The following is a 12,652-nucleotide window of genomic DNA, read 5'->3' as shown; positions in this document are numbered from 1 at the left end:
TAATCTGTGTTGTTGTATTAGCTGTAAAGTATCTCTACTGTAGGCTATTTTTATTATATGTACAGCACTTTGGCTCGACCAAAAATCATTTATAAATGTGCTATACAATATAAATAAAACTTGATTTGATTTGGTTTGAATAACTGTGGGGTTTCTTTGGGAGGGTTTCCTTGTCCGATGTGAGGGTCCAAGGAGAGAGGGTGTCATATTCATATTCTGTACAAGCAGTAAAGTCCACTGAGACAAATAGCATTTGTGATATTGGGCTATATAAATAAACATTGATTGATTGATTGATTGACTGCAGTGGGGATAGAACCAGTCCTCCCCTAATCCGGAGATCAGCACACTAACCCACTGAGCCACAGCCTCCCTCTTTGTATCATCTGTTAGCAGCAGTTTACATCCTGCAGACACCTAGCATCATTAGCATGTTGGAGTTGTTTTGCTGGTGAGTGCAGGCAGATATTCTCTCTCCTTGAGTGTGCTTATTACAGCTGTTTAGCATTCTGTCTGTCCTACAGCCTGATCTGCACCTTAAAAAGGGCAACCACAAGATCATGCCAAATTATAGCGCTAATCAAGACGATGAGGACGATCATGAGGTTGATCAGAAATATAATCGAGGATAATTGTGTGTGTTTGTAAATACACACCAATGTGTGACATGAATATTTCCTTATGGGATAATAAATGTTCCCTAGGGGGACCAGGTGTCCTTTCTATAATTTGTCCCGTGTCCCACACATTGAGACAATGTCCCGCATTTGATTGACACTTGCCCTTCTTAAACTTGGCTTTAATCCACTGTTCGTTTAGAAAACAAGAGACGGCTATCTCCATTAGCTGAGCCAGATGTCAATCCATCTTCAACAATGTCTGTAAATATATTCAAGTATGGGTGTAGCCACTGGAGGACTTTTCCTAGAGAGTCATTCGTGACATCTACCAGTTTTGATTTATTATCGCTTATGGAGGTGAATACCATTTGAAGCACAACACTACATGCAAACTCACAGGAAACACCAGGCTGTTGAGGAAAACTATCGATCTATGGATGCATTCCTCCACAAAGAGGATTAGCAAACAGAGGTTCCAGCAGCTGAATTAAAGAACCACCGTGCAGCACTCGGTGTCACACACTGTGGCAGAGAGCTAAGCTAGGACGATAGTTTGTTGGAAAAAATCCCTTCACACCAAATATATTTAAGTGACTTGTATAGTTTGTGCAAACACATCAACATGTAGTAAAGTGTTCTTATTCATTTGAATAAGCGAATAGTTTCAATAGAGATGTTTATTTTAAAGATAGACATTATATTTAAACCGGCTCATCTCATCCTGGTAAAACAAAATTCTAACTAGACGGGACACTTTGCCTCCATCAAATCCACCTATACTAAAATAGAGCTTCACTTGGGATTTAAGGTACCTTGAAACCATTATTTTCTCAGAACTCTGAGATAATAATAGTTTTAATTTAGAAAATCAGGGTGGATATACTGTATCCACCCTGGATAATGTATTATTTAAAATATTAGAGTCACATGGCGGTGTAATTGAGTGCACGTTTTTTTTATATAAAAACAGATACATTTGACTTTAGACACAATTCCGAGGTATTTTGCCAAATTAACAACAACATAACGCATTAATAAGCATTTCAGTGATATTTCTTGGATTCTTCCTGCTTCACATCTGATCCCCTTCAGTGACAGACGCTCCCACTGTTCCTGCAAACCGAGCGGCTGCGGAATGAATCAGTGATGAGGCACGACACCCTCACGTTCCCGGCATGCATTGTGTGTGTGTGTGAGAGAGAGAGAATCAAAGAGAGAGAGAGAGAGAGAGAGAGAGAGAGAGAGAGAGAGAGAGAAAGAGCATCAGAGAGAGAGAGAATCAGAGAGAGAGAGAGAAACAGAGCGAGAGAGAGAATCAGAGAGAGAGAGAGAGAGAGAGAGAGAGAGAAAGAAAGAGAGAGAGAATCAGAGAGAGAGAGAGAGAGAGAGAGAGAGAGAGGGCTTGGCTGGGAAGCTGAGGAGGACCGAGGATCTGAGCGCAGAAGAAGAAGCAGCAAAACCAGAAGAAGAAGCAGAAGAAGCAGAAGAAGAAGAAGAAGAAGAAGAAGAAGAAGAAGACGGGTATCCTCCTCATCCTCACTGACAGCTGCTCAGGTAAAAATGCGCGTTTATCCCCGACACCCTTCATACGATGGGTTTGCAACGTTTGACGGTGTGTGTGTGTGTGTTTCCTACTGCGGGCTTTGCTTCAGGATGCTCTCTCACACACCGAGGCTCCTCTCCTACGGTATACGGTGTAATTTGTACTGCACGGATAAGACGGGGCGACCTGTGAGTGTGTGTGTGTGTGTGTGTGTGTGTGTGTGTGTGTGTGTGTGTGTGTGTGTGTGTGTGTGTGTGGGGGGGATTCCCTCAGTTATATCTCACTCTGCAGTCACTCCTGCTCAGCGTTTCATATGGGGGGGGGGATCCATTACATGGCTGTGACAGGGGTTACAAAGGAGACACTGGTTATTGAGTCAGTTTTTTTGCACATCTTTATCACAATAATATGTATTTGTAGCTGACATGTTTTAACTAATTTATTTGTATACATTTGTATTTATTTTATTATTTGGTCCATACGTGTACTTTATTCAAAAACTCATTTTGCAGAAATATAAAAAAGAAAAGAGACATGCTTTTTTCTTTACCTTAAAGCTAAGCAGTTTTTTTTAAAATAAATATATCAAAGCAAAGTAAATAAGTCAGTAAAGAAAATGGAAAAGGACAGACAACAACAACAAGCAGCCCAACTGATGATAAAACGAATCAATTGACAATTCATATAAATAATAATCATATAAAGGATGAAGCCTACCATATAATGAACATCAACACTGACACAGTCTCGCTTTTTGAAAATATTGTTAGATTTTGTTCAAATATTTATGCCTGTTGCAAAATATATGTATTCCATCAAAGGACCAGTATATAGGATACAGCAGGATGATTTATTTTCAGAATATAACATTAGATAACTATGTTTAGTGTATAACTATCTGAAGTAAGAGCTGTTGTGTTTTTTAGTAGCTTAAAATGAGCCCTTCATCTATAAAAAGGGAGGGGGTCCTCTTCAGTGAGAACATGCTCCTATGTTTTTTGGTCACCTCTTTAATCTAAGCTGTATATTCTCTCTTCTTAGCTTTGTTTGGCTTTCCCCATATTCTTAGAGACTCCTGCTTCTTCATCAGAACATCCTCTGTGATCTACAGTTAGTCAGATACTGACTGCAGCTGAGACCTTTGAGGACCCTAACCCTTGTTATTCTGAGAGGAATATGTATCTCTCTGTGTATTCTAAATGCTCCATGATGTGTCCTGCTGTATTGCTAATTGGTAAGCAAGTAGCGTATAGTCAATGTTTTCCAGCTGCTTTCTGAGGCCACAAGCCAGGCTGTGAAAGTGAAGTCAAACACTAAAGCTGCGTACTGGAAAAAACAAAAGGATGAATTTAGAGACACTAAAATGCTCCGTAAGGCGTGTGTCCAACTGTCTCCAAGGGACTTCCTTTACATAAATAGTCGGTAACATCTTTAAAATACTAGTTTGAGTCTTTTTGAGAAAATCGAACAAGACGTAGGCACAATTGCATCTTAAAGATCCCTATTAAACTGTTTTTCACAATATATTACAGGTCTCAGATATATACAGAGCCTGTCTCTGATTTGCTGAAACACCAAACAGATCATTGCAGTATCCCATAATCCCCTCTGTTTCAGACCTGTTTCCAAAGTGCTGATTCTCTGTCTGTTACTTTAGATGAAAAATAATAATAGAATCTCTTTACACAGAGGGGACACATGTTTATGTATAAAATACATGGACAAGTGGACTTTGGACCTTTAAATGTTTAATTAAAACTGTTCCCTTCTTACCATATTTAAAGGGTAGGGTCTCACTAAGAAAAAGATGATGTTAGAGTTGAGTTATATTTGTATCATATTAAGAAGTTTGTTGGGTGCTTTTGTTGAAAAATCTCTGATCTCTTAAAGCTTAGTGAGATGTCCATGGTTTTTGTTCATAAGGCAGATATAGGTGCTACAGTATGTTAACACTGAATATACCAACATGTTCATCATCAGTGAGAGGCAGCTTGTATTCAGAAACGGGGCCTTTAAATGCCGTCCGGACTTTCATAAGCCCACATGTGACTACCTCCAAATTCAGTGGATGCAGTCTTAAAGCTCAGCCCTTAATATTAAAAATAGTGACGCCATATTGTAAAGTAAACACAATGAAATATTAATCAGGCCATCAGGAGGCAGGCATAAGTATTGCTTCCATAACCTGGTTTCTGTTCTGCCTTTGAACAGACGCTCCTCAGCATGAAAGCCAGGCAGCCAATAATCATCTATTTTTTCTCCTGAACTGATAAATATCAAGATAGCAGGGTGCTTTTTTCCTGAGTCAGCAGTTTGCGTTCAGCAGACATCCAGGAGGAAAGGGTCCAGTTAGTGATGGGACCACTCTGATACGTTGTAGTAGTGTGGGGGCCGTTTGTTGTGAATGGAGTCTGAATCAATATGCTGAGAATGATTCATCAACTGCCCGTTAGTCATACTTCCAGATGAATGGAATGAATGTTGTACGGCATTAAGTGGGGCCGTGGCTTTGTTTTGAAGTGCTGAAAGCTAATGTTTGATTTTTCAGCATATTCAGAACTCTTAAAATGTACACTCCAATGAAATCTCTCTGATGCCAGGCTCAACTAATGAATAACAACCATGTTATACCGGAGTTGTTGCTCCTGGGTTCCTCAGATGAACTGTAGTAAACCTATCTGTCACTGGGTGCATCCAGCATGTACTCACCTTCAGTAGCCCCGCCCACGTTTGTGTTCATTCTTGCACTAGCAGTGTTGTAAACAATGAATAGATTAGGCCGTCCACAGAGAAGACGGAGTACCCGGTCAGTCAATTCCATAGACTGTGTATGATCAATACGTGTGCGTCTTTTGGAAACTCCTCATCACAGCTAAAGATGCTACGGAGGCTAACGTCCGTCGTCAAAGTATATTGTTTTATTGTTAAAAGTTAATTTAAATACTGCATTAAATATAAAACACTGACAAGCTAATGAAATCCCAGTCTAAGTGTCAGCCTGCTGCCTGGCACTCATCTACAGCTGACTGACAGGACATCTATCCTCTGCAGCTTTATCGACACAATCATCCGTCTCCAATGACATGGTTGAATTGTTTGCCTCTTGACCATCGTAAATGGGCTCCCTGTAGATACAAAATGCATGGTATTCTTCATTTTTGATGTGATTAGCAAAAACCTCAGAATCTGTATTTCCCGCCCGTCACATTACAGCTGATGTTTTCACCCAACATGGGGTCTACATGCTGTAGAGCAGGGGTATTCAACTAAAATTCAACGAGATCCAGTTAGAGAAAATCTCCCCATGCAAAGGTCCGGAACATCAAAATGTCTAACTTGCTTTATGAATTAGTTTGATATTTATTGAAGTAGCCTGCGGCTTTATCAACGTCTGCATGTAATCAACAACTTTTACAACAATTATTTATTGTCAATTAACATTGAACTATACAGATATACAGTAAATACTGTGGATACTGTATGTGTAATGTCCCTCTCGGGCTGCATTTAAAAATAAAATAGAGAAAATAAATAAAATAGCTTTTGAAAATATGTGCATCTTAAAAGTGCTTAATTTTAGATAAATAAAATAAAGTGTAGCAGCATCTTGAGTTTCCCTTTTTCTTTGTTAACCGTTTCACATCATGACTTAACAATTGCAGCCGATTATAGAACAATATCAGTCTTTACACATCATAACAATTGAACAGTTCAAAAGTTTCTCTTTCTTTCCCTCTTATATTGCAGTCCCTCACTCACTTTTTTTAAATTCAGTGGGAGAATTGAGCTCGAGCTTGTCCTGCCAGGAGTTTAGATCTGGGCTGAAATGGTGTCAGGGCCATTCTCATACACACATGCAGGTGCTCATTGGTTAGCCTCGGTTAGCCTGCCCTGGAACGATATTTAGTTTTATTTTTGATCCTGGTCGACTGATATTGGGCTCTGAGACTGCTTATTTCTTGTGACCTCAGTTCTGACTTGAGAGGGAATGTTTGGTCAAACACCTTGTGTTTTGTCTCATAGTGGCGTTTTGGCACTTTTAATGAGCACCACGGTCTCTGAACAAATGAGACACACTGGTTCTGTGCTCCCAGTGGGCAGGATGAACATGAATGAGTCCGTCCACTCGGGGTTAAAAGCTCTGTTCTCACTGTCCACTCTCCTCTTCTTGGAGTGCCATGTGTAATTATTTGTCTCTCCCTGTCTGCCGCTAACACACCTGTTCACTCTCCTCTCCGCTTCTCTCCCTGTAGCGCTAATTATTCTCTTCACTCACTTTCCTCTCCGCTTCTCTCCTCTGCGCTCTCGTCTCTTCTTCTGTGTTTCTCTCCCTGTATCGCTCACTCGTCTCTTTCGCCCCCTGTCGGCGGCGGTTAAAATAGAATCGTCCCGTCAAAATTGAAATCCCCTATTAATGTATTGATTATAGGTCCGGGTCCGTATAGGTCGGCGTCTGGGTCCGGATCCGGACCGCGGTCCGCCTATTGCCGACCCCTGCTGTAGAGGGAGAGTGCCCGGATGAGTTGCTCTCATCATTAAGCAGCGAGAGTAACATTAGCAATGGCAGAATTAGGGGCGAAAAGGGCCTGAATCTAATAAGGAGACATGTTATTACTCTGTAGTCTCTCTTAGTGTAGATGGTTCCACTATGGGAAACTTGGAAACATAACTGCTCACAGCTCCAAACATCAGCGCCTGTTCCTAAAGATGAGCTATTTGGAAAAACCACTTAACTATTGGCACACTAATTGCTTCCTTTTCACCTGAATAGTTTTATTTGGAAAGCTTAAAAACACTTGGGTTGATAAAGACGGCATCTCTAAACAAATACCAGATCAGAGGAGAGTGAGGAGGGCTCTGAGATGCAGACCCTGCTGGTGGCTCTGAGGTCTCTGTGGGGACAGTGATGTCTGCAGGGAGGAGAGACGAGGAGAGGTCAGGGGAGAGGAGGAGAGAAGAGGAGAGAGGAGGAGAGAGAAGGAGAGAGGAGGAGAGAGGAGGAGAGAGAAGGAGAGAGAAGGAGAGAGGAGCAGAGAGGAGGAGAGAGAAGGGGAGGTGAGAGGAGAGGAGGGGAGATGAGGGGAGAGGAGGAGAGAGGAGGAAGGAGGAGGGGAGATGAGGAGAGAGGAGGGGAGGTGAGAGGAGAGGAGGGGAGATGAGGGGAGAGGAGGAGAGAGGAGGAGAGAGGAGGAGAGAGAAGAAGAGGTGAGGGGAGGTGAGAGGAGAGGAGGGGAGATGAGGGGAGAGGAGGAGAGAGGAGGAAGGAGGAGGGGAGATGAGGAGAGAGGAGGGGAGAGGAGGGGAGATGAGGAGAGAGGTGAGGGGAGAGGAGGAGAGATGAAGGGAGAGGAGGAGAGATGAGGGGAGACAAGGAGAGAGGAGGAGAGAGAAGGAGAGAGGAGGAGAGACGAGGGGAGACGAGGAGAGAGGGGGAGATGAGGGGAGAGGGGGGAGAAGAGAGGAGGAGAGAGGAGAGGTGAGGGGAGGAGAGAAGATATGAGGGGAGAGGAGGAGAGAGGAGAGGTGAGGGGAGAGGAGGAGAGAGGAGGGAGATGAGGGGAGAGGAGAGGAGGAGAGATGAGGGGAGATGAGGGGAGAGGAGGAGAGAGGAGGAGAGATGAGGAGAGAGGAGGGGAGAGGAGGAGAGATGAGGGGAGATGAGGAGAGGAGGAGAGAGGAGGGGAGAGGAGGAGTGATGAGGAGAGAGGAGGGGAGAGGAGGAGAGAGGAGGGGAGAGGAGGAGAGATGAGGAGAGAGGAGGGGAGAGGAGGAGAGATGAGGAGAGATGAGGGGAGATGAGGGGAGAGGAGGAGGGATGAGGGGAGATGAGGGGAGAGGAGGAGAGATGAGGGGAGAAGGGGAGAGGAGGAGAGAGAAGGGGAGACGAGGAGAGATAAGGAGAGAGGAGGAGAGATGAGGGGAGCTGAGGGGAGAGGAGGGGAAATGAGGAGAGGAGGGGAGAGGAGGAGAGAGAAGGGGAGACGAGGAGAGAGGAGGAGAGAGGAGGAGAGATGAGGGGAGATGAGGGGAGAGGAAGGCAGATGAGGGGAGAGGAGGAGAGGAGTGGAGAGGAGGAGAGAGGAGGGGAGATGAGGGGAGAGGAGGAGAGAGGAGGAGAGATGAGGAGAGAGGAGGGGAGAGGAGGAGAGATGAGGGGAGATGAGGAGAGGAGGGGAGAGGAGGAGAGAGGAGGGGAGAGGAGAGGAGAGGAGGGATGATGAGGAGAGAGGAGGGGAGAGGAGGAGAGAGGAGGGGAGATGAGGGGAGATGAGGAGAGAGGAGGGGAGAGGAGGAGAGAGGAGGGTAGACGAGGAGAGATGAGGGGAGATGAGGGGAGAGGAGGAGAGAGGAGGGGAGAGTAGGAGAGATGAGGAGATGAGGAGAGAGGAGGGGAGAGGAGGAGAGAGGAGGGGAGAGGAGGGGAGAGGACGGGAGATGAGGAGAGATGAGGGGTGAGGAGAGATGAGGGGAGATGAGGAGAGATGAGGGGAGAGGAGGAGAGTGGAGGAGAGAGGAGGGGAGAGGAGGGGAGAGGAGGAGAGAGGAGGGGAGATGAGGAGAGATGAGGGGAGAGGAGGAGAGAGGAGGGGAGATGAAGAGAGATGAGAGGAGAGGAGGAGAGAGGAGGGGAGAGGAGGAGAGAGGAGGGGAGAGGAGGAGAGAGGAGGAGAGAGGAGGAGAGAGGAGGGGAGATGAGAAGAGAGGAGGGGAGATGAGGCGAGAGGAGGAGAGAGGAGGAGAGAGGAGGGGAGATGAGGAGAGAGGAGGGGAGATGAGGAGAGAGGAGGAGAGAGGAGGGGAGATGAGGAGAGAGGAGGAGAGACAAGGGGAGAGGAGGAGAGAGGAGGGGAGATGAGGGGAGAGGAGGAGAGATGAGGAGAGAGGAGGGGAGAGGAGGGGAGATTAGGAGAGAGGAGGGGAGATGAGGAGAGATGAGGCGAGAGGAGGAGAGAGGAGGGGAGATGAGAGATGAGGAGAGAGGAGGAGAGATGAGTAGAGAGGAGGAGAGAGGACGGGAGATGAGGAGAGATGAGGAGAGATGAGGAGAGAGGAGGGGAGAGGAGGAGAGAGGAGGGGAGAGGAGGAGAGAGGAGGTCTCTGCTGGTGCCACCGGGGGGCAGAAGGCTCTGCTGGTGCTCTCGGGGGGCAGAAGGCTCTGCTGGTGCCTCCGGGGGGCAGAAGGCTCTGCTGGTGCCCCCGGGGGGCAGAAGGCTCTGCTGGTGCCTCCGGGGGGCAGAAGGCACTGCTGCACACACTCTCAGTGAGAAGTCTCCGGCACATTCTGACACTGCAGCCGTCAGGTTCACAGCTCCAGCTCCACTTCCTGTCCTGCTGGCCTGATCTGCACCACACAGCAGGGTGGGGGGTTACTTTAAACATGTCATCCATTACAATTACTTGTAAAACATGTAGACAATAATCTGAGTATCACAACATACAAATGCAATGCAGATAAATAAAAGAGAAAATAAAATTAATAAGATAAGAATCTTAAGTGTATTATGTACCTTGAAGAAATGTATTAGTATTGCTTTCTACTAGCCAAATACAGTTGTGTGAAATCTGTTGACATAATACATCTATGAAAGTCAATATCAGTTTTCTCAGTGTAAGACAACAGAACAAGGTGACCTCAGAAAAGCAGAAACCAAGATTTGAAGGATCAAAATGTGTCCTCTTATATTATAGGATAATAGTATACACATGCTTATTTTGTTTAATACATCAGGGGTTCACCAGCTACATTAGAGAAAATATCTTTAAAATAAAGAAGATTACAAATACCCTCAATGACAACCAAAAGCAGTCAAGCAGTATGTCTACATATAATATTTGTGTTTTAAAATGTATTGTAATATTGTTATCCTGTTTGTAATCCCCATTTTTCTTAAATGTCAAAGTCATCTCAGTACATCTTTTTAATGTAAATGTAAGGGAGTACAGTTACCTTCTTTTGTATCCTGATTACTAATCCTGTTGATCAGTAACTCCAAAGCCTGCTGATAGTGTTTCATGTATAAGTGGATCTGTGTTGCTGGCTATTGATGATCATGATCATGTCCTCATACAATAATCTTTTCTGGTTACACTTAAATAGTCGTGTGAGATCTGTACAGAGCAGTGTACTGAAAGCATTTCACAGCAATCAACAGCCTGAGTCTACCAGAGTCCTCACAGGCTGAGTAAACTGAGCAGCAGGCCTCCACACACCCTCCCACAACATCCCAACACCATATCTCTGTAGACGTCTAAGAAGAGACGGTATTAGCCTCAATATCGAGGCTTTAAATCAATGCCATTAGTGACGTTTAAGGTACGGTTCTCATTATATTCCAATTCTGATGTGAAAGATGTTTCTCGCAGATCATATTTGTGGAAAATCAGCCTGAAAAAAAGCTGCAAAACTTGATTACTTTTTTTTTTTTAATGTTTCCTGCACAGACCTTTGATAATCAGTCTTTAAATGTTGCCTTTCCTTTAAATATTCTAATACACTGATCTTCTTAGATTATTTTTTGTCTCTCGTGATTCTATAAATTACGATATGATAAAAGTGTTATTGTCAGATCAAGTCTGACATTTTTATTGCATCACAAATGCAAATTGAAAGGAAGGATTGTGTTTTCTATGAGTTAAATCAAAGGATGTTCAATACAGTATATGCAAACGCTGTAGATCAGTGTGAAAAGATGATTTACTCTCAACTATTAGCTGTTTCTAAAGATATCCCAGAAATTGGTTTCAAAATGGCTGTCAAATACTGGCTTATGTAATCTGTCACACTCGTAATCAACCAATTAAAGGCATGCATTACAAATAGAAATGTGTGTTGTGCTCTAATATAACCGGTTGGATATATATCTAGAAGTGATTTACTTATTTAGGACTGGAGTGCTAATGTTGAGATGAATGAGAACATATCATGTTTTTAGCTGAGTGACTTCATTAACTCTGTGGCTGCCTTGATGCAGTAAAACGGATTGTTTAGTTACCATATTAATCTTACATCAGCAAAGTGAACACAGGAATGCCAAAGAATGAAGATGCTGGCCCACATGGAGCTTTAAACTGCATGGTCATATTAAAATGTAGGCTGCCAGTGTCGGGCTAACTAAAAGCTAATTGTAGTTTTAGTCTCATTAAACATTGTTTTGGTATTGGTCGGTGGATGCAGATCCTGAATGCTGCAAAAACTTCAACAAGACTCTTTAGCCATGCTAACGAGTTCTTACGTATAAAGACAGCACAGAAACAAAGACATTTCTATTTTCATTATCCTTAGAGCCGGCAGCCAGGATGGAATTACGGCGCTCTACTGATTATATGTAGATGTTATTTTCTGTTTTATACAAACATTTTGGACTAATTAGGATGTGAGCCCAAAGATAAGACGAAAAACATTCAGTTTCATCCACGGGGAGGGAGGAACAATACAACACAAAGAAACAGTGTCTTTGAGATCCCTCTGCAGACCATTGCATTGTTTTAGGGGACCTTTTTGGCCTGATGGGGGCGCTATAGGACAAAGACAGGAAGTCACTATATCTATTGATATCATCCTCTGGGGACCATGAGTATATATGGAGGAAATGTGTCAAAGATGCATGTTGAAGTGTTGGAAAAACACACAGACAGATGGACAGACTGAGGGGGGGGCACACATGCAGAGTAACTGATCCCTTCAGGTCTGATACATCGCTGTGTTTCATTGTCGAGGGCAGTTCCTGTGAGAGCTATGGGCAAGGAATGATGAAAAATACATTTTGAATTATTCAAGCTACTAAAGCCCCAAACCACTTTAAAAACTCTATTGTATTTATGTATTTATGTATTTCAGTATTCGTGGATTATATATTTCTCAGCATCTGATCCATGCATACTTTCCACGGCACATTCAAATTTAACAAAATCTATAAATGTAACCAAAAAAGTAAATAAATCATAGTACTTTAAATGGTTTGGCTTAATTTAAGCTAATGTACCTGCAGGGTTGTATCTTTATGGTTTTGGCACTAATTGTAAATTGCTTTGGATGAAAGTATCAGCTAAATTAAATGTAAATTAATGTAATATTCAGGTCTAATTCTTGATTCTGTTATAATGCAAAGCTATGGCCCCCTACTGGTTGAAACCAAGCTATTGGACAAGAAGAAGGAAGATGCCCATCACTACCCAGAACACAATTTGACAAGTTTGATTTAATTGCCAACGTAAAAGTAGAACACAAGAAGCATCTGTGGCCACAATGGGCTTCCTACCCCTCACCACTAAGTTCACACCCCCCAAGAAAAAATATACACATAGTAAACACAAGCTGTGAAACATTATTACCAAGAGGCTGAAAACATTGAGGAGCCCATCTGTCATCAGAAGTAACTTTAGAGTACGCTTCACATCATTTAACTCATTAAGAACATCAGCATCTGGCCGTTTGGAAACCATTATTACTTCAGCCATGAGGTCAGGAAGAGGTTCTCGTTGTTTTTTT

General features: G+C 43.4%; 1 protein-coding gene across 2 annotated transcripts in view; it reads left to right on the top strand.

The window, feature by feature from the left end:
- Positions 1 to 1,972: 1,972 nt before the first annotated feature.
- LOC307023033 (synapsin-3-like) overlaps positions 1,973 to 12,652 on the top strand; it is a 95,816-nt gene continuing 85,136 nt past the window's right edge. The window contains exon 1 of one of the 2 annotated variants that reach the window (XM_079656026.1): positions 1,973 to 2,174. The gene's annotated coding sequence lies outside the window, so the exon portion shown is untranslated. The remainder of the gene's footprint in view (positions 2,175 to 12,652) is intronic. The other variant, XM_079656027.1, reaches the window with a different exon arrangement.

This window comes from Notothenia rossii (genome assembly GCF_949606895.1).
Source record: "Notothenia rossii genome assembly, chromosome: 10".
In the NCBI taxonomy this organism is placed as follows: domain Eukaryota; kingdom Metazoa; phylum Chordata; class Actinopteri; order Perciformes; family Nototheniidae; genus Notothenia; species Notothenia rossii.
This window is presented reverse-complemented; position numbering and strand designations above follow the sequence as displayed.